The sequence below is a fragment of the Triturus cristatus genome, chromosome 12, assembly GCF_964204655.1.
Source record: "Triturus cristatus chromosome 12, aTriCri1.1, whole genome shotgun sequence".
NCBI lineage: Eukaryota > Metazoa > Chordata > Amphibia > Caudata > Salamandridae > Triturus > Triturus cristatus.
The window spans coordinates 506,698,430-506,717,872 of record NC_140595.1 but is presented as its reverse complement, the minus strand read 5'-3'; positions in this window follow the sequence as shown (position 1 = coordinate 506,717,872).

The following is a 19,443-nucleotide window of genomic DNA, read 5'->3' as shown; positions in this document are numbered from 1 at the left end:
CATCTTAAATGACATCTCTGATGACATCATCCAGTGACTCTGAGTGTTTAAAAAAAGTTTATGACATAAATAAATATAGCAAGGTGTTTTGGTGAATCAGTGGGCACATAAGTGACCGTGTGAATGATTCAGTGGGTTTATGACTGACTGTATACGTGAGTGATTAGATGTCTCAGTGATAGTATGGGTGAGTGACTAGTTGTGTGAATGTCTGTTTCTGACTGTCAGTTGGTGTCTAAGTGGTGGTACGGGTGTGCAAGTGGGTTTGTGAGTTTCTATATGGGTGAGTGATTAGTTATCCGAGTACCTGTATGGGTGCATGAGTGCTGTGTGGGTGGGTGGGTGAGACGGTATGTGAGTACCTGCATGGATGAGTGAGTAGGTGAGTCAGTGGGAGTATGAGTTAGTGAGTGTTTAAGAGAAGGGCTATATAAGTGAGTGTGTGTATAAGTGAGTGAATGGATGTGTCAGTGGTATATGAGTGAATAACTGCATATGTGGAAGTCAGTGAAGGTGAGTGTTGGAATATATGAGTGACTGTATTTGTGACTGAGTGCTTGTGAGAGTGGCTGTATGAGTGAGTGTGTGCTTGTGTCTGTGACTGTATAAGTGAGTGAGTATGTGTTAGTATCTTTTTGAATAAATTAGTTTGTCTGTGTATAACTGTATTGGTCAGTAAATGGTTGTGTGATTGACTCTATAGGTGAGTGAGTAGGTGTGTGAGTAGCTCTATGAGTGACCTATGAAACAGTGAGTGGGTATGTATGTACTGGTAAGGGTGTGTCAATGGTTTTGAGAATGCAAGTGTTGGAGTAGGAGTATGAAAGGTTATATTGGGGTGTGAGTGGGAGCATCAGTGATTCTGTGGATGATATCATCAGTGATAGTTAGCTCAGCCAACTATAACTACTGAGTTTCTCTGCTTTTGTGCATGTGAAATCTGAGCCTAACTATAACGTCCCTGTATTCTTCCTTATGATTGTGCACTGTGGTGGCAATGACCTAGGCACATTGACTGGGGTAGGGATGGAAGTCCTAATGAAAGAAACCTTTGCAGGACTGATGTTGCTTTTCCCTCACACTGTCTTGGTGTACTCTAATATGTGCCAAAGACAGAAATGGAAGTGATCAAATCAAAGCGCGGAGATACCACTTCGGGGGTCGATTCAGGCGCTATATAAGAAACATAATAATAATAATACTGTCCCCTGATTAACATAGTCAGGAAGAGGAAGATGGCGGCCGGCTAACGTAACCGGTCGGGAGCTCTCTATCTACAGTCTACTCCCAGCCCTGAAGATATGACAGTTCCGTCATTCTGATTCAAAAAACCCTCATAGAGATCTTTTTGAGTTGGTAAGATTGCGTTTCTCTTGCCTCTACCCACTTTTTTCGGCCATGAGATACGAGGTCGATCTCCTTACCGAGCTCGTAGATACGGTGGTTGGAAAGTCGCGGGCATCGCGGACATCGCATACAAACGGCAACGCCTTGCTCGGTGTCTGGGCGGAAGCGCAAGAGGCAAGGACCGGCTTCTGGAGGGCAGCAGCTAGGTTCTCTTTCCGGGTCGGCCAGGGCAGAGCAGCGGAGTTCGAACCAACAAAGAAACTGACACGGGAGCGGGATCTGGCGCATTCATCAGGAGATCAAGATTCAAAGACCCTGTATTTCAATACGAGAAAGGGGGAACCGGTTACAAGGGACGATAATCCGGAGAATAAGGTAAGAGTAGGGGGCTGCATGAGGAGGGTAAAGAAATTAGAGGGAGTTCCCCCTACAAAGGCTTCAAATATAAAAACCCCTCCCACAACTGGCAAGCAGACGGAGAAAACAACCCTGAATGACAATCCAATGCCGAACTTGGTTTCCTTCACGACACCATTAGGTGGTAACTTGACTCCGGGGAATATAGGGGAGGTCAGTAGAGATAATTGTGGATCTAACAGTGGAGCTAGCTATTGCCTTTGGAATAAGCAATTTTTAGCAGACTGCCCATTGACTATTCTCAACTCAAAAGCCCCACAGATTACTCCTGCCAGTACTAAAAAAATAAGGGGTAAAAAGCGAGGTATAACTATAAAAACACCATCAGGCTCCTACTCTAAAAACAAAAATAAACAGGATAGGGTTAAGCAACCCCCTTTGGAGACAGGCCTTAAACTTAAAGTTACACCCTCCCTCAGATCTTTTTTTAAAATCCAGATCCAAGAGGAGAAACAAACGAATGAACAAAACTCTGAAACGATTTTGCAACCTATCTCCGACAGCGCTACCTTAGATCGAGATAACAACTTAATAGATAACAATATTATAGCGAAGATGGATCCTGTAAGTAGCGGAGTTAAGGGCAGGAGCAGCCCGATCGAAACTGAGACAGAGACCACGATTGAATCTAGGTTTGACCCAGATTCTGCTTCAAAGGCCAGGGGGGAGAGGGGCTTAGGAAGTGAACATCTCTGTACTATAGTCAATGACCCCCCCCAGGCGGATCCACCCGAGGCTATACCCTCAGATTCTAATATGATTGATCAACAGATATTAATGACTTCATCAAGTAGTCTCCTTGAAACTGTTCTGTCAGAAATGAGAAATAACTTTGCTATCTCGGAGAAGAATCAATTAAAAATTCAAGAGACATGCGAGGCATTTGATACCAAGCTGAATGCTTTGGGCGAAAGAGTTAAAATAGTGGAAACAGCAGTGGAACTTCTGAGTAAGGAAGTAGAATCCTCGCAAAGTGAGATCAGCGTTTTAAAATCTAACGAAGCTGCTCTTCGAGATAAGTTGGAATTGCTCGAGAATCAATCTAGGAGAAACAACATAAAAATTCTGAATATACCAGAGGGTCGAGAGGGTGGAGATATAAAAAGTTTTGTAACAGGTCTACTTAAAGATCACTTCCCTTGGACAGATCCTGCAGTTTTAGCAGAAGACATACAAAGAGCACACCGAGACCCATTTGGGAAAGATAAACTTAAGAAAAATCCAAGAAAAATCCTTATTAACTTTAAAACATATTCCCTTAAGGAAAGAATACTGGGCAAAGCTCTAAAAAAGGGAGTTTACAATAAGGATTATTGGTCCTTCAGAATCAGATCCGATGTTGCCAAGGCCACACAGGATAGGCAATGGCAACTTGGACAATTTATGACTGAGCTAAGATCTCTTGGGGCGACGGTGCAGATGAAATTTCCAGCCTCCTTGATGATTATGTGGAGAAATAAAATGCACAACATTAAAGATCCAAAAGAGGTTGAGCAACTACTGATACAGATGAAGGAACAACAATAAGAGAATAAGTTTTAGCCTGGTAGGTAGAGAGCTCAAACGGGCAAATTAATTTGCCAATGAAAGAAACAAGGGAGGCTTCCTCGGGGTGGGCTTTTAGATGTATTGCAAATCAAATAAGAAAAATATTGCACAAAAAGGGTGGGGAGCAAAATAGGGGAAAAAAAAAAAGTCCTCAAAATAAAAATAGGAAGGTGAAAGGGGATCAAACGGTAAATAAAAACACCCCCCAGCACCAAGAAAAAGGCACTACCTCATGGATGACCTATTGACAGTAAAAATGTTATCCTGGAACGTTAATGGTCTCAGGAGTAAAAACCAGAGGAGGATGATTCTAAAATATCTAAAATTGTCTGAGTGTAGCATCTTGATTCTCCAGGAGACACACTTGTTGAAGGAAGAGTGGGAGAACATTATAAAAAATCTCAGATGGATAGATGCATATGTCTGAACTAATCAGAATTGTAATACAAAGGGAGTAATTATCTTATTTAAAAAAACTGCAAAAGCATCTGTTGTAGCAAGCACAGTTGACAACAAGGGGAGATGGGCTAATGTTAATATAAAATTACAAGGTAATCCTTTTACCATAGTTGGTTACTATGGCCCTAACTGCGATGACCCTGAACCTCTGCAAAACCTTTATACTCAGCTACTAACATCATCAGCCCCTATAATTTGGGGGGGTGATTTTAATATAATTCTAGATTCAAAACTTGATAGACAACCTCCAAGGAAAGAAACAAATCTACCAAAAATGAGACAATGGATTTCACTGAGCATAAAAGATCTTGGATTGGTAGACATCTGGAGAAAAAAAAATCCTGAAAAAAAGGGATCTACTTTCTAAAACAAAAGATTGGGCCACTCCTCCCGAATTGACTTTTTCCTCTTAGACTCTAGCCTAGTGCCAAACACTACTAGAGTAGAACACATTTCGGCACACTTATCAGACCACTCAGAAATAGTTCTGGACTTTCAGGTGGAAAAAAATAACGTCCCAGGGCGCTGGACAGTAGATCGCACGATTTTTCTAGATGATCAGTATATAGATCTACTCATGACTGAGACAGTAGAATTCTTTAAGATAAATAAAGAAGAGATGCCCTTGCAAATAGTCTTGGACACTTACAAGGCAGTTATGAGAGGTAAAATTCTAAACATAGCAGCTTGGAAAGTAAAAACAAATAAATCTAAGATCAGACTTATGGAGGAAGAACTAAAACCCTTGACACTAAACTTGAAGGAAAGTCATCAGTTTTAAATAGAGTACAATTGACAGCTGAAAGAACTCAAAAAAAGGAAAATCTAGCTATTCATCTAGAGATGAGATTAAGAGAGAAATGAGAGATGAGTAAACTTTCACACCACGAATATGGAGAAGGCTGTGGGAAGCTATTAGAATGGAAATCAAAAACAGAACAAACTAGGAACAAGATACTTAAGATTCGCAAGGGTCACTCGGGAATATTAACTTCAGAGGACACAGAAATCAGAGAAGAATTTCAAAACTTCTTCAATGGTCTATATAAAGAAGACTGTTTTCCGACTGAAGCTCAACTCCAAAACTATCTGGAATCTATAGACCTTCCATCTATCAGCAATGAGGAGAGGATAGGGCTAAACAAGAAAATAGATGAAGAAGAAGTCGAAGAAGCTATTAGAAGTCTTAAGAGAGGAAAGGCACCTGGACCAGATGCTTTACCGAATGAATTGTACCAGTCACTAAGTAAAGTTTTAATCCCACATTTAACCGAATTAATGAACAACATCTTCATTAATAAAAAGGATCTCCCGATTTCATGGAACAAAGCGATTATTAGCATCATATTGAAACCGGGAAAGAATCCTGACCAGTGTGAATCATATATGTTATGTTATGTTATGTTATTTATTTTTATATAGCGCACGGATGCCGCAGCCAAGAGGCGTCCCGGCGCTTTTGGAGACAAAGAAACATAACACCACAGAGACCCATATCCCTTTTAAATTGTGACTACAACATTTATACACAAATTTTAACAAAAAGATTGACCAAAGTAGTCAGCCCCTTAATCAATAATAACCAGAAAGGTTTTATGAAGGGTAGACTGATTCAAGAACTGACCCAAGAACTTATCACAGCTATAGATATAGCAACTCAGGAAAAGCCTCCATTAGCTATCATCACCTTGGACGCAGCTAAAGCGTTCGATAGGGTCAACTGGTTATATTTGAACGCGGCCCTGAGTAGATATGAGTTAGGAGATAATTTTCAAGACTCAATTAAATCAATATATAGAAATCCATCAGCTAGAGTCCTAGTCAATAACAACCTCTCGAATAGGATACAGATTATGAGAGGCACTAGACAGGGATGCCCTCTGTCGCCACTTCTTTTTAATCTGTATATTGAACCTCTAGCAATTAAATTAATGAACAACTTTAGAATATCTCCTTTCTCTTATAATGGTTGGACGAAAAAAGTTGCCCTTTTCGCAGATGACCTGATGATTTTTACAGACAATTTTTTTAAATCCCTCCATGATATTGAGGTTTCTATTAATCAGTTTGGGGCAATCTCCGGATATATGGTTAATCAGGCCAAATCTGAAATTATGGTGTGGAACTGTACTAGCAATCACCCCTTGATAAAAACGAAAATAAGATATCTGGGTTTAGACATAATTAAAGATATAAATAAAATCGCGGAAGTAAATTTTAAAAGGTTACTAAGTGAAACTTGAAAATTGTTAAAAACTTGGAGTGGTTTACCTTTAACTTTTATGGGAAGGTCAAATATCATCAAAATGATGATACTACCCAAATTTACCTACATCTTTAGTACGATTCTGTTGGAGTTTGATAGAACATCAATAAGGAAACTACAGGGAGAATTAAATTCCTTTATATGGGCTGGTAAAAGCCCCCAAATTGCTTGGAATAAGCTTAGAAAGAAGAAAGATCGAGGGGGTATAGCGAGCCCGGATCTATTACAGTATTGTAGGGCCTTCCAGTTCAAATACGCTAGAATTTTATTAAATTATTATGAACTCTACCCACCTTACCTTCAAGCTATAGCGAGACCTGTGGGAAATTTTCTATACAAATTCGGTCACCCAAAATGTTCCAAAAAAATCAAATTAAAGGTTCTCTTATCAGCAGCTAAACTTTGGACGCAAATAGGAAAATCAATTGAAATCCCTTACTACAGCGAATACGCCCCGATTTGGGAATCCCCAGGCACACCGGAATGTCTCCAAGATAGTCTTTCAACTCCCTTATTTCTAGCAGGGATTACTAGATGGGGGCAACTTATAAAACAGGATCACATTATAAACTGGTCTCTCCTGGATAATATCATGGGAGGCTCCCTATCCAAATTCAAGTTCTATCAACTATCCAGCTGGATTAAGGCATTGACGGAATCTTACGAAGGAGACAGAGAACTGGAACCTAAAATGCTCAGAGCTCAAAAGAAAGAAGTTTCTCTACGGTACTGGGCACTCATAGAATCAGGAGAGGATAATCTCAAGACACTAGAGAAGATCTGGAGGAACGCACTGCCGACGAGTGATATCGAGAACTTATGGCAAGTATCTATGGGGATATGCTGGGGTGTTATAAAATCTGCTGCCCTAAGGAGGAACCACCTGTTCACTCTTCATAGAGAGTATTGGACACCGAAAAAGCTCTCAAAATTTAAAAACTCGGATCGGAAAAAATGCCCGAAATGTGGAGAAGAAGAGGTAGACGACTTGCACATGTTTCGGCAGTGCCCCCAGATCGATGTCTTCTGGAGAGAAGTGACTAAGACCCTGGAGAAGGTATTTAAATATCCAGTTGATGTAAGTACCCATTTGGTTATCTTTGGGGTTAGAGAAGAGGGGGCAAATCTTGTTAAATTAACGAAAGAACAAGAGAACCTGCTTTTTAGCCTAATTTTACTTGCCAGAAGGGAAATATGTGTGAATTGGATAAGAGCCAACCCCCCCTCACATATGGGGTGGATTAATCACATACATAGGATTTCTCGATTAGACAGAGGTGGGAGGGTTAATAAAAGATTAAAATTTTGGGAAATTTGGGAACAACAAGAGGTCTTGGCTAGTTAAACAAAAAGCTGTTCTAAAATGGGTCCAATGATTATGCAATGGCAATACACTAGAAGCTTCGGCGGCTGGAGTAGCCTGAATGGCTAGCTCTTCTCACCTCGCCCAAAAGGGTAAAAGAGATACAGTGACCTTGACAGAACAAGGGAATGTAATGGGGGTAGCGAAGGAGAGGAATACAAATGTCAAGAGATCCCTGAGAAATCTCAATACCCGGTATTGCAAAATGAGGACTAAAAAAAAAAAAACATAGTCAGGAAACATGTTAATAATACTGTTTCTGCATTCCTCAGAAACCATTGCAAGCTGCTGCTGGAAGTGTCATCAGATCCCACAGGATCTATTGGGATGAGGGACTCCTTTACTCAGAGGGTAGAGACGCCAAGCCTGGTGCCACCCGGAGGTTGGTCATACCTTTTAAGTTTATGGGCTTTCTACTCAACTTGGGACATGACGTTCCCTTGGCAGGACACGTAGGCCAAAGTAAGACTTGGGACCGGCTTGTCCCTCACTTTCACTGGCCTCACATGTCAGAGGACACAAAGGAGTTTTATTGCTCCTGTACCACCTGTCAAGACAGTGGTATGTCAGGTGGTACCACAAAGGCCCCCCTCATACCACTACCTGTAATGGGGGTCCCCTTTAAGATGGTTTGGATTTATATATTTGGTCCCATGAGCCCTCCTACTGCATCTGGGCACAGTCACATACTAGTGGCGGTGGACCATGCCACTAGGTATCCAGAAGCAATACCCCTTAGAACCACTATTGCTCCTGTGGTGGCCAGGGCCCTTCTGGGATTTTTTCCAGGGTGGGTTTCCCTAAGGAGGTCTTAACTGACAGAGGTACAAATGTCATGTCCAGTTACATTACTGCTATGTGGAAGGAGTGTGGAGTGAACTACAAATTCACCACACCATATCACCCACAATGCAATGGGTTATTTGAGAGATTCAACAAAACCCTCAAGGGCATGGTCATGGGCCTCCCAGAAGAGCTTAGGCGAAAATGGGATGTTGTGTTGCCCTGCCTTCTCTTTGCCTACAGAGATCCTACAAAAGGGGGTTGGCTACAGCCCTTTTGAACTTTTGTTTGGGCATCCAGTTAGGGGTCCCTTGTGTTTGGTGAAGGAGGGATGGGAGTTACCTCTCAAATCTCCCAAACAATACATTGCGGACTATGTACTTGGTCTCCCCTCCACGATGGCTGAGTACACAAAGAAGGTCAGCAAAATCCTTGCTGCAAGTCAAGAATTGCAAAAAGCTTGGCATGACCAAAAGGCTAAACTGACTGTTCAACTGCCAGGGCAGAAAGTATGGGTGTTGGAGCCTGTGACCCCAGCAGCCCTCCAAGACAAGTGGAGTGGACCCCATACTATTCTTGAGCAGAAAATCGAGGTCACCTACTTGGTGGAACTTGGAACTCCCAGGAGCCTCCATAGGGTGCTCCATGTAAACAGGCTCAAACCCTATGTGGACAGGGCACACATGGGCTTGCTCATGGCTACTGATGAGGGACTGGAGGAAGAGAGTGACCCACTCCCTGACCTCCTCTCACAGAACCCTGATGATGGCTCAGTTGATGGTGTACCCTTGGCAGGCAGCCTCACTGAGCAACAGCAGATTGATTGCAGGAAGGTCCTCAATCAAAACAGACACATGTTTTCTTTGACTCCTAGTCAGACCACCTGGTGTATCCATGAAGTGGACACAGGTGATAGTCTACTTGATAAAAATAAGATTTAAAGGCAGCCTGACCATGTCAGAGATTGCATCTGGTCCAGAAGATGCTGGAATCGGGAGTGATTGAACCTTCAGATAGCTCTTGGGTTAGTCCAGTGGTCCTGGTACCCAAACCTCATATCCCGGGTGGTAAGAGAGAAATTAGGTTTTATGTGGACTACAGGTGACTCAATGCAGTAACTAAGACCAGTGCTCACCCTATTCTGAGGGCAGATGAGCTCATTGACACTTTGGCCTCAGCCACGTTCTTGAGCACATTTGACCTCACTGCTGGGTATTGGCAAATCAGGCTAGCTGAGGATGCCAAACCCAAAACAGCAGTTTCAACGCCTAGTGGGCATTATCAATTTATTATCATGCCCTTTGGTTTGAAAAATGCACCTGCCACATTCCAAAGGCTGTTGAATAAAGTCCTTACAAGCTTGGAAGCCTATAGTGCAGCATATCTTGATGATATAGTTGCTTTTAGCACGACCTAGCAGGATCAACTGGTCCACCTGAAGAATGTTTAGGAGGCTCTACAGAAAGTAGGTCTCACTATCAAGGCCACCATGTGCCAAATAGGGGAGAGTAAAGTTGTGCACCTGGGCCACCTTGTGGGTGGAGCTTAGGTTCAACCATTGCAGAGCAAAATCCAGACCATCATGGACTGGGTTGCTCCCACTACCCAGACTCAGGTCAGAGCTTTCTTGGGCCTGACCGGGTACTACAGAAGATTTGTGAAAGGATATGGGTCTATAGTGACTCCCTTGAATGATATTACTTCAAAATGAATGCCCAAGAAAGTTCAGTGGAACGTTAGCTGTCAGAAAGCATTTAATGATATCAAGCAGGCCATGTGCACTGCTCCCATTCTGCAGAGTCCTGACTATTCCAAACAATTAATTGTCCAAACTGATGAATCTGAGTTGGGGGTAGGGGCTGTGTTGTCACAACTTAATGCAGAGGATCAGGATCAACCAGTAGCATTTATTAGCAGAAGGTTGACCCCCAGAGAGAAATGTTGGTCAGCCATTAAGAGGGAAGCCTTTGCTGTGGTTTGGGCTCTGAAGAAGCTGAGGCCATGCTTGTTTGGCAATCACTTCATCATTCAGATACACTATAAACCCCTCTTATGGCTAAAACAGATGAAGGGTGAAAACCCCAAACTTTTGAGGTGGTCTATTTCCCTACAGGGGATGGACTATACAGTGGAACATAGATCTGGGAGTAACCATGCCAGTGTAGATGGACTCGCCAGAAGTTTTCACTTAGAACATGAAGACACAACTGGGCAAGGTTAGTCTCATCTCCCTATGTTTGGGGGGTTGTGTAAGAAAGTAGGACCTGATTCTTATGGTTACCCCCACTTTTTGCTTGATGTTACACTGTTTTTGACTAGTCTGACTGGGATCCTGCTAATCAGGACCCCAGTCTATCTGCTTTGTCCCTAAAATGTTATGCCATGTACTTAGGTACACTCCAGATTGGATACTGGGGTACCCTTGTCAGTACCTAGTATATGGTACACATAGGTACCCCAGAGGCCTCCTATCGGCTAAAGCATGTATTATGCCACCCATGAGAGGCCATGCAAAATGGAACTACAGGCCGGCCATTGCAGCCTGCGTAAGATGGTGCATGTACCACTTACTTTAGATATATGTTTACTAGATCTATGTCACTACACTTAAAACGTATGTGTCACCCCTCCAGCAGGCCTTGACAACCCTGAAGGCAGGGTGCTAGGTTTTATGTGAAAGGGTGCCCCTGCATTGAGCAGAGCACCCCTGCAGCCTTTGGAGACCAGTATCCCGGGTTGTCGATGACGTAGCCAGACATGTAGGGAGAGGTGCATTATATGCTCGTGTAAAATGCGATCTCGAAAACATCTGCATCAAAAAATGTTGTGTTTGGTATCAAACACCTTGGAATCATACCTCCACACCAGTGTGGGAGGTATGATTCCTCCCTTCTGAAGTGAGCTTCGTGGGGTCCCTGGTCTTCCCGGTACCAGCCTTCTCGAGCCGGACAGAACAAAATGGTTGCTGCCAACCGTTGACACTTTTCTGCCCTCCTGCTGCTGAGCCAAGCTTGAGCAGGAGAAGGCAGGACAATAAGCATCCCATCACAAGGAGGTGTAACCACTTCCCAGACAGTATTTAGTGTATTGGAGCTGGGTGGGTGCACTTCCAAAGTGCCTGAAAGTCTGCACTGTGCATAGTCCAGTTCAAACCAGTCCTGGGAGCTGTTGGCTCCTGCTCTGGCATGAAATTGGACAAAGGACAGGGGAGTATCCTCCTCACTGTCCTGACCCTCCCCTGAGAGGGTCCCCTGAATCTGTCCAACCCTTTCCTGTGGGTACTTAAGGGCTTACCTGGCTGTAGGACCATAGATTTGACTTGGACAAGATTCTGACAAGAAACCACTGACCTTCGACCGTCTGGACACTCTGGACTTCGCTGGACTACGACTGGGCCGGACTTCTGTCCAAAGCATCGTCTGTGCCCATGCACCATACAGGCTCCGCGCTGGACCTGTGGGGCATCAAGGACAACTGAAGTTATCTCTCTTGGGATGAAGTAGTCACTCGCCTTCATTCACAGGCACCGTAATGCAACTGACCGGTCTGCTGATCCTGAGTGCCTGCGGACCTCAAAGGCTCCAGCAACACGGGAGGTGGGTTCCTATGTTTCTTGAGGTTGAGCTACCCTCTCACCAAGTTTGAGGCCAGTATCCCTCGTAGGGACAACATAACCCAAACCCCTGTGCACTGCGTACTTTTGTAAGTGCATATGCTTGTTGGTGTTGCCCATCTAAGTGCATTGGGCTATCGATAGCCCTAAACTCTGCACACATTTCATACAAAGGACTTTAGCCACCTCACACTCTGTACCCTGCAAGCTGTTACTTGGTGAAACTGCTGGAGGTCCCCTCATGACTCCTGTGCCTACGGCCTGCTGTGAGCCCATTTGAGGGACAACACTGCCTTTCTTGTGCTCCCCTAGTTGCTCCAGGCCTGCCCTAACTCCCCTTGCTGTGGTGAGTCTCCTGGACCTTGTTGGGCCAGACAGTACCTTATTCGACCTTCTTAGTGTGTTGCCACTGCCAAGGCTTGTTGTTGCTCCTGCCAGGCACCGACACCTCAGCACTCAACATCCTTTGTAGGACAGCTCGTATCTGGCTCCTGGTTGTCCTCGATTTCTCCTGGTCCCAACAGCTGTAGAGTCAAGATCTCCATCATCACACCTGAAGCACTCAACATCGGTCGGCATTTGTCTACCGAGCTCCTGGTCACTCCTGAGTGACCCAGACTCTGTCCCCTCTGCTTTCAGGTTCCTTCCATCAAGAATCCACCTGTGGGTTCCACCAGACACTTTTCTTCTTTCCAGCAGTGGCCTTTCTTTGGAGTCTCCCATTGAGATCGACAGTGGTTTCCGATACCAATTCAGCCCTATGCACCTGGCTTCCCTGGGATAGGTAACTCTGGTACTTCAGTATCCATGGGTGGGGTGGCTCTCCAACTTTCTATGATCTAAAGGGTTTTCTCGTAATCCACTGGGAAGGGTCCTTTATCTTTAAAACTGCAACTGCGACTCTCCCATTGAATTGTCCGTAGCACGCAGTCGTGTTCTCACACTGCACCCATCCCCTGAGGGGTCCCTACTTACTCACCTTAGGGGGGTGCCTTGGGGTTCCAGCATTTCTCCAACCTCTAGACACTGTCTTGACTCGAGTCCTGGTTCTTATACCACGTTATTAGTATATGGTTTTGTATCCCCCTGGAGCCCACTGTGTATTAGTGCTACTTATGATTGCTTCTGTGCTAAAGTAGTGTGTGCTTTGTGTTTATCTGCTTGTAGCACTGTGAGGTATTTAGAGTGTGTTAGAATAATAAATACATATTTTTATAACTACTGTGAGGTTCTCCTTTCATTTGACAAATACAATAAGGTTTCATTCTGATAAAACAAGCTGCTTAACATTCCTTCAAGACTAAGCCTAAAGGCTGCTCTCCGCAGCTACCAATTGGATAGCTCTCTAACGTTATCTTTGACCTCATAAATCACCATAAGGGTTGTTTGGACTGGTGTAAGGTGCCCACTTTAATTAGTGGACATCATATACCAGGCCAACTTCTCACAAATATGTTTATGGTTTTATTGTTACTTAGTAAATTAATATTTAGGTTGTTTAATCTGGACTTTAATTTATTGTATATTACTTTTCCAGATATAGAGTTTTGAAAAAGAGAAACAACTACAATGCCTGAAAAAATACAAAAAAAGAAAGAAACAGAGGAAACAGTATTATCAACTTCAAAGTGAGATAGACAAACAAAATAAGGTGGAAATGTGCATAGGAAAACAAGAGAAGTGGGTAAGAGTACTAAGCAGTTTCTCAAACAAATATGTTGTAAAATGCAGAATGAAAACACACTGTTATATTCTATTTCTCAGCATGAAAATAATGTCCTCATATTTTCAAATGACGTCTAGGGAGAACCACTATTTACACTTCAATGCTGTCTGATGAATTTTACTTTTCAGAGATGGTTGGCTGACTCACTCAACCATACAGCTTCTAACACACACTCACTACCCCATACAGGCACAGACCAATGCACGCAGTCACTCATCCATACAGGTAGTCACACACCTCCTCTCTCACACACACAGACACTCACACAACCATAGAGAGAGTCAACAATGAATCACCCATATAGCCATTCACATACCCACTAACACACTCTTACACCCACTTAGTCATCAACTGACAGACAGATACATTCACACAACTAGACACTCATCCATACATTCAGTGAGACACATAATCACTCACTTATACAGTCAGTCATGCACCCACTCAGTCATCTAAACAGTCACTCATACACCCACTGATTCACCAATACACCTAGGTATATCTATTTAATACTCCCAGTCACTGACTGGATAATGTCATCAGTGATGTCATTTAAGATGTCGTCAGTGATGTCATCAGTGATGTCGCTGACCATGTCATCAGTGATGTAATATGTGAGGTCATAAGCAGTACATTTTGGGGGGTTGCAAGTTATAATTAACTCAGGTAACTATAACAGCTGAATTTCTCTGGTTTTGTGCGAGTAAAATGTCAGCCTAACTATAATGTCCCTTTTAACCTTTGTTTTTTTCACTGATTTTCTAATGTATTTTTAATTCTATTTCTCAACTTTAAAGTCCCTGTAACCTTTGTTTTTTTTAGTGAATTTCTAAGGTTTTTTAAACTCTATTTGCTAACTATAACGCCCCTGTAACCTTTTTTTTTTTCAGTGAATTTCTATAGATTTTTAGCTAGTAGTCCCATTTTCAGAGTAGTGGAGAAAGGTGGCTGGGCTATGACCAGCTCTCAGGAATCCCACTGGGTAGGACTTACAGGAGGTATGAGGTGTGCTTCTTGGCCCCCATGGTCCCTCAGGAGTAAAGTGGACTTCATCTCCCAACCAGTAGTGCACCTTCAGCCTCATTTGCAGAGTGGTGGAGAAAGGGTGCTTTGGCCTCCGAAGAACTCTTAGCAATCTTGGGGCGAGGATGTGGCCTTACAGGTAGAGCAGCTGACGTCGTAGCTGGCGAACCGGGTTTGAGTCTTGGCAACGATGCTCAACATCTTGTGATTCAGAGCAAATCACTTAATCTCCCCATGCCTAACAAAAATGAATGTGTCCTTCTGTAATGAAACTGGTGCTCTTTTAAAGCACTCTGATACCCGATTCGGGTCTAGTTCGCGCTATATAAAACTCTCTAAAAAAACAAACAAAAAATAATCCCTCTGTGTGGGACTTATTGGAGATAACAGGAGGGGTAGTTGGCCCCCAAGGACATCCTGGTAGGAGGCCACACCCCCTTTCTCTACCACTGTGCAGACGTGCCTTCTGGTGCACTATTGGTAGGAGATGAAGTCCCCTTGGCTATTGCCTGCTGCATCTTATTCTTTATCTACTACAGATATATTCAGAACATTTTGTCTGTCTAGTAATGTCCAATAATAGTGTCTTAAATTTTCTTGCTGTAATGAGGTACTTTACATTTGTACCCAATCAATTATATGCTACTGGTAGGACCAAAATCTCGAACTGCTTCTTAATTTATTACCACCTCTCCATGTAGTAGTATTGGGCAGTTTTCAAATGGACTTTGCCTATTCTCTGAACCTTGTGCTCATGTTGGTGTGTGTTCCTCTCTGTTCACTACAACAGATCTCCTTCATGTAACATTTGAGTTCCTTCTCCCTTAAATGTTCCCTTGCCCTGAGACACAGGTGAGTCTCTTGCAACTTACAAGAGTCTGAAATCCAAAACAAATTTGTTTTTGATAGAGGACCTACAAAAGAGTCTTGATTTTCCTTTCCTAAGAAACATTTACTGCCTTTTTTGTCCACCAATGACAATTTATAATTCCTCGCTTCACATGCAACTACCTATCAGGCAAGGTTTACATCTTTCTCAAATCTTTAGAAACACTCTCATGGCCTGAAAATAACAACACAAATTAATGACCACACTCATTGTGTTGTGAAATTTAGAATTACCCGACCCTCTAACACCTTCTCATTAATGGCACGCTACTGTGCAATGTTATACTGCAAAATGTACACAAACTGAGTCAAGACCTGTAATGATATATCTGGTTCATCTACTTGATTTGACAACTACAAAATTACCTCTGTAAAGTGAGCAAACTCCAGGATCCTTGGAATGTAAATATATATTGCCATTTTGGGAAAAATGTATTGTCCTCAAAAATCTCCAAACTGATCAAACCTAACCTCAAATGTAAGCCCTGTGAGCACTCGGGTATCCTCTACTTTCCAGTCCTTGACAATGGATAGCCAACTCTTTTTTAGTGAAGATAAGCTAGATCTATGATCATTTTGGTAATAACACTGAATAATTCTCTGAGCAATTCCTTTAACACATGTATCGCACTCACATCTTTTGACACAAACATGGTTGACTTCAGTTTGCATTGGAAACTTCTGATACAACCAGCAGGTACCGGCCAAGAAGAACTCTTCACAGCATACAACCTTGCACAACTCTCATTTTTACACACCCACTGAGTACACTACCTCGTAGACCCAATAAAGTCAAGAAATCTTGCCATGTTCACAACCTCTATCTACTAATGTTTCTGTTAACAAACTGATTAATTTCTTCTAAAGTCTTGCAAAATGAATGGTCAACCCAGAAGTGAAAAGGCTTGGACCATGGGAAAACTAAACTGAGTCAGAGATAATGGGGTTAATGTTCCTCACAAACACCACCCCATCAAGTGAGAAAATATTGTTTTTGACTTTGGTTACTAAGGCCTCTGCCTAAGACACGGTTGCCCCATTATGAAGAAACCCAAAAATGTCCAAAATATCTGGTACTTTGAGAGCCTAACTAATATGAGATGATTGGAGAAGAATAGGTAAATACATTCCTCCTCAATATTTCTCCCACCCCTTAAACAAGGAAGGAGTTTCTGCAAACACATACTTTAAAACACCAAGGCTAATTTTCTCTGCTCACAAATCACCCAGGTTAAAAACCTACCATAATGTATGTTTATTCTGCTACATATTCAGTTGTCACATAGCAGACATGATTTAAAATATGGAAACACAAAACATATAATACTCTAAAATGAATAGGTTATCAGCAAAATATTTAACCATTTGGCTGTGACAAGCAAAAAAGTTAAATTTACAAAGTTTTGAACACATAGACTGTATCTCACTCTTCAAGGTGTTTGCAAATGCTATGCTGTCATTATACATAATGACCCACACCCCAATACGCTAGCAATAAAAGATTATCAGCAACAAAAAGACAACCTGGCTCAATATCACCAATGACTCTTCCTACAGGGTGGAGTCACAAACGCCTTAAAACAGGCCATGTAAAGTTCCTACTGAAAAAGCCTGTCCGTGACCTAACAGCCCCTAATAGCTATAGACACATCACCTAACCACAATCCTTGACAGCTGTGCAGCAAATCAATTCCAAAACTATCTAATAGAAACTAAGCTAATAGGGCACTTTCAATCCAGGATCTGACCAGGACACAGTACTAAACAGCTGCACCTCATGTATTCAGAAATACATTAAGCATCCTTGATTGAATCTTTTCTCCTTGTTCTTGGAGTGGAGGACTTAGTGATGTAATGTTTCAAGAGCTTTCAAAACAGACAATAAAACTATGTATTGCCAACCGCCACTTTCCACCACTCAACACGTTTGTAGTACCTCAATGATCTGTTCTAACCCCCTTACTGTTCAACATGTGCACAGAGATGCTATGAGGGGTAAAACAGCTTTACCTCAGATTACACTCTCATGAAGATGTATTTTTGCAATTTGCCTAAAACTGGAAAATGTGACACAATCTCAGTCTTAATCTGGGAAATATGGAATTTCTAATTGTCTATACATTAGATGTGAATTTTTGATACAAAGCTAGCTTACATCTTTCAAGCCTCTAAGAAAAGACAAATCACTGGTCTTCATTCCTCACAGTAGATTACACACAGAGGAACATTCAGAAAAATGTTGAAAGGGGCAAAATATCAATGGAAGGTAATACTTTTTTACCAAATAGTGACTTAAATGGCTTACTACCTGTAGTCCAGTAACTTAACAGAACATTCAAGGTGGTTTCCCAGATGCAGAATTGCACCTCCGATAGAAGGGCGCATATCAACACTATGCTAAGAGATCTTCCATGGCTCTCTCTAAAATAAATGTCAATTTAAACTTGTTAGTTTAACCTACAAGGTCTTTCATTTCAACACTCCTAAATACCTGCCAAAGAAAATGAAGCTCTCTGGTGCCGGAAGCAAAACATATTTTACACCAATAAACGCTTAAAAACATGAATCAAGACACTTTATGTAACACTGGTGCATTCGGGACAGCAAGACTTGTGTGCATGGCCAGTGACCTAAGTTGTTAAGAGCTGTAACAGCACTATTTTACCAACTTAGAAAATGGCAAATAATTGCTTGTCACAGAAACTTTCAATATAGCAGTGTTTGTTGACAAATCTAAAGTAAACAACTAAACATATTACAACACCATACACAAAGCAACATATCACCACCAATAAAACATAACATAGCACATCACAAAATACAGTTAAAAAAGACCACACAATCAAACACTGCAGCCATACAAAACAAAATCACATCGCAACAATGCAGCACAAAAAGACAGCAGAACACATTACCAACACCACAAAATGCCACACAGCAAATGTGCATAAACATTCTTGTCACACATTACCAGTTCCAGAATCTTATTTTCATAATACTGTGGTAAACGATGTTTTGAGATCAGGCCCACAGTGTTTTAACTTGGTGCACCCAGTGCTCACATTATGTGATACAGCCCTTGCTGTTTGGTTTCTTACATCTTTGGAACCAACTCCCAGTTCAACCCTGCCTCCTATGGTTGGTTTCAGAATGGTCAATTAAACCACAATATTTAAATCAGTAACTTAGCTTAGCTAGTGTGTCTTTTCTGCATTAGAATAATTGCAAGACATTAATGACCGGATTCACAAAGGTAAACTTGCACTTTTGTTCAAGTTTACAATTGTTTGCTATTCACAAAGGTATTTTACGAGTAGTATCTTTACTACTGCGGAGTCTCTGCACATAAAAAGATAGGGCTGTGGTATCTGTTTATGCACCGAGACACCGCTCCTGTAAAGATGCTACTCATATAATACCTTTGTGAATAGCAATCCCGCCCTCAGTTAACAGCGAGTGCAACTACAATCGCTTTAAAAAATAAATTATGACAGGTAACACAATAACAGATGTTAAGCATAACTCAATAGGGCTATCTCTCCTATATTATACTAACTCTCTTCTCTATCCTTCAATGTGATAACCCAAGAAACCTACAAAAGCTGAGCCTTTATCAATGTAATATTTGTTTACTGCACATATTTAGTAATCTTGCTTGGTTATTACAGCTTTGTTGTGACAACAAGAACAGTAGCTTCTTCTGAATTGATACTCTCCATTTTAGCTATATTCTCTCTGATGAGCAACACTTGTCATTCATCTTCTAAATATTAGTGCTTCATCAGAAGCACCAAAAAAACATCACGACAAAGTATTATAAAACAGTTGCTGCCTTAATATAAAATTATAGCGTCCAAGCATATTCTGCAAAAATATTTCTCCTTTATTTTATTGCCGACTGGTTTGTATCCAAGTGAAAACGATATAAAAGTTGTTTTAGTAAAAATAAATTTTAGCCGTGAGCATGTTTTAGAATTGTTAAACAGCTCCATCTATATTTATTTCAGAAA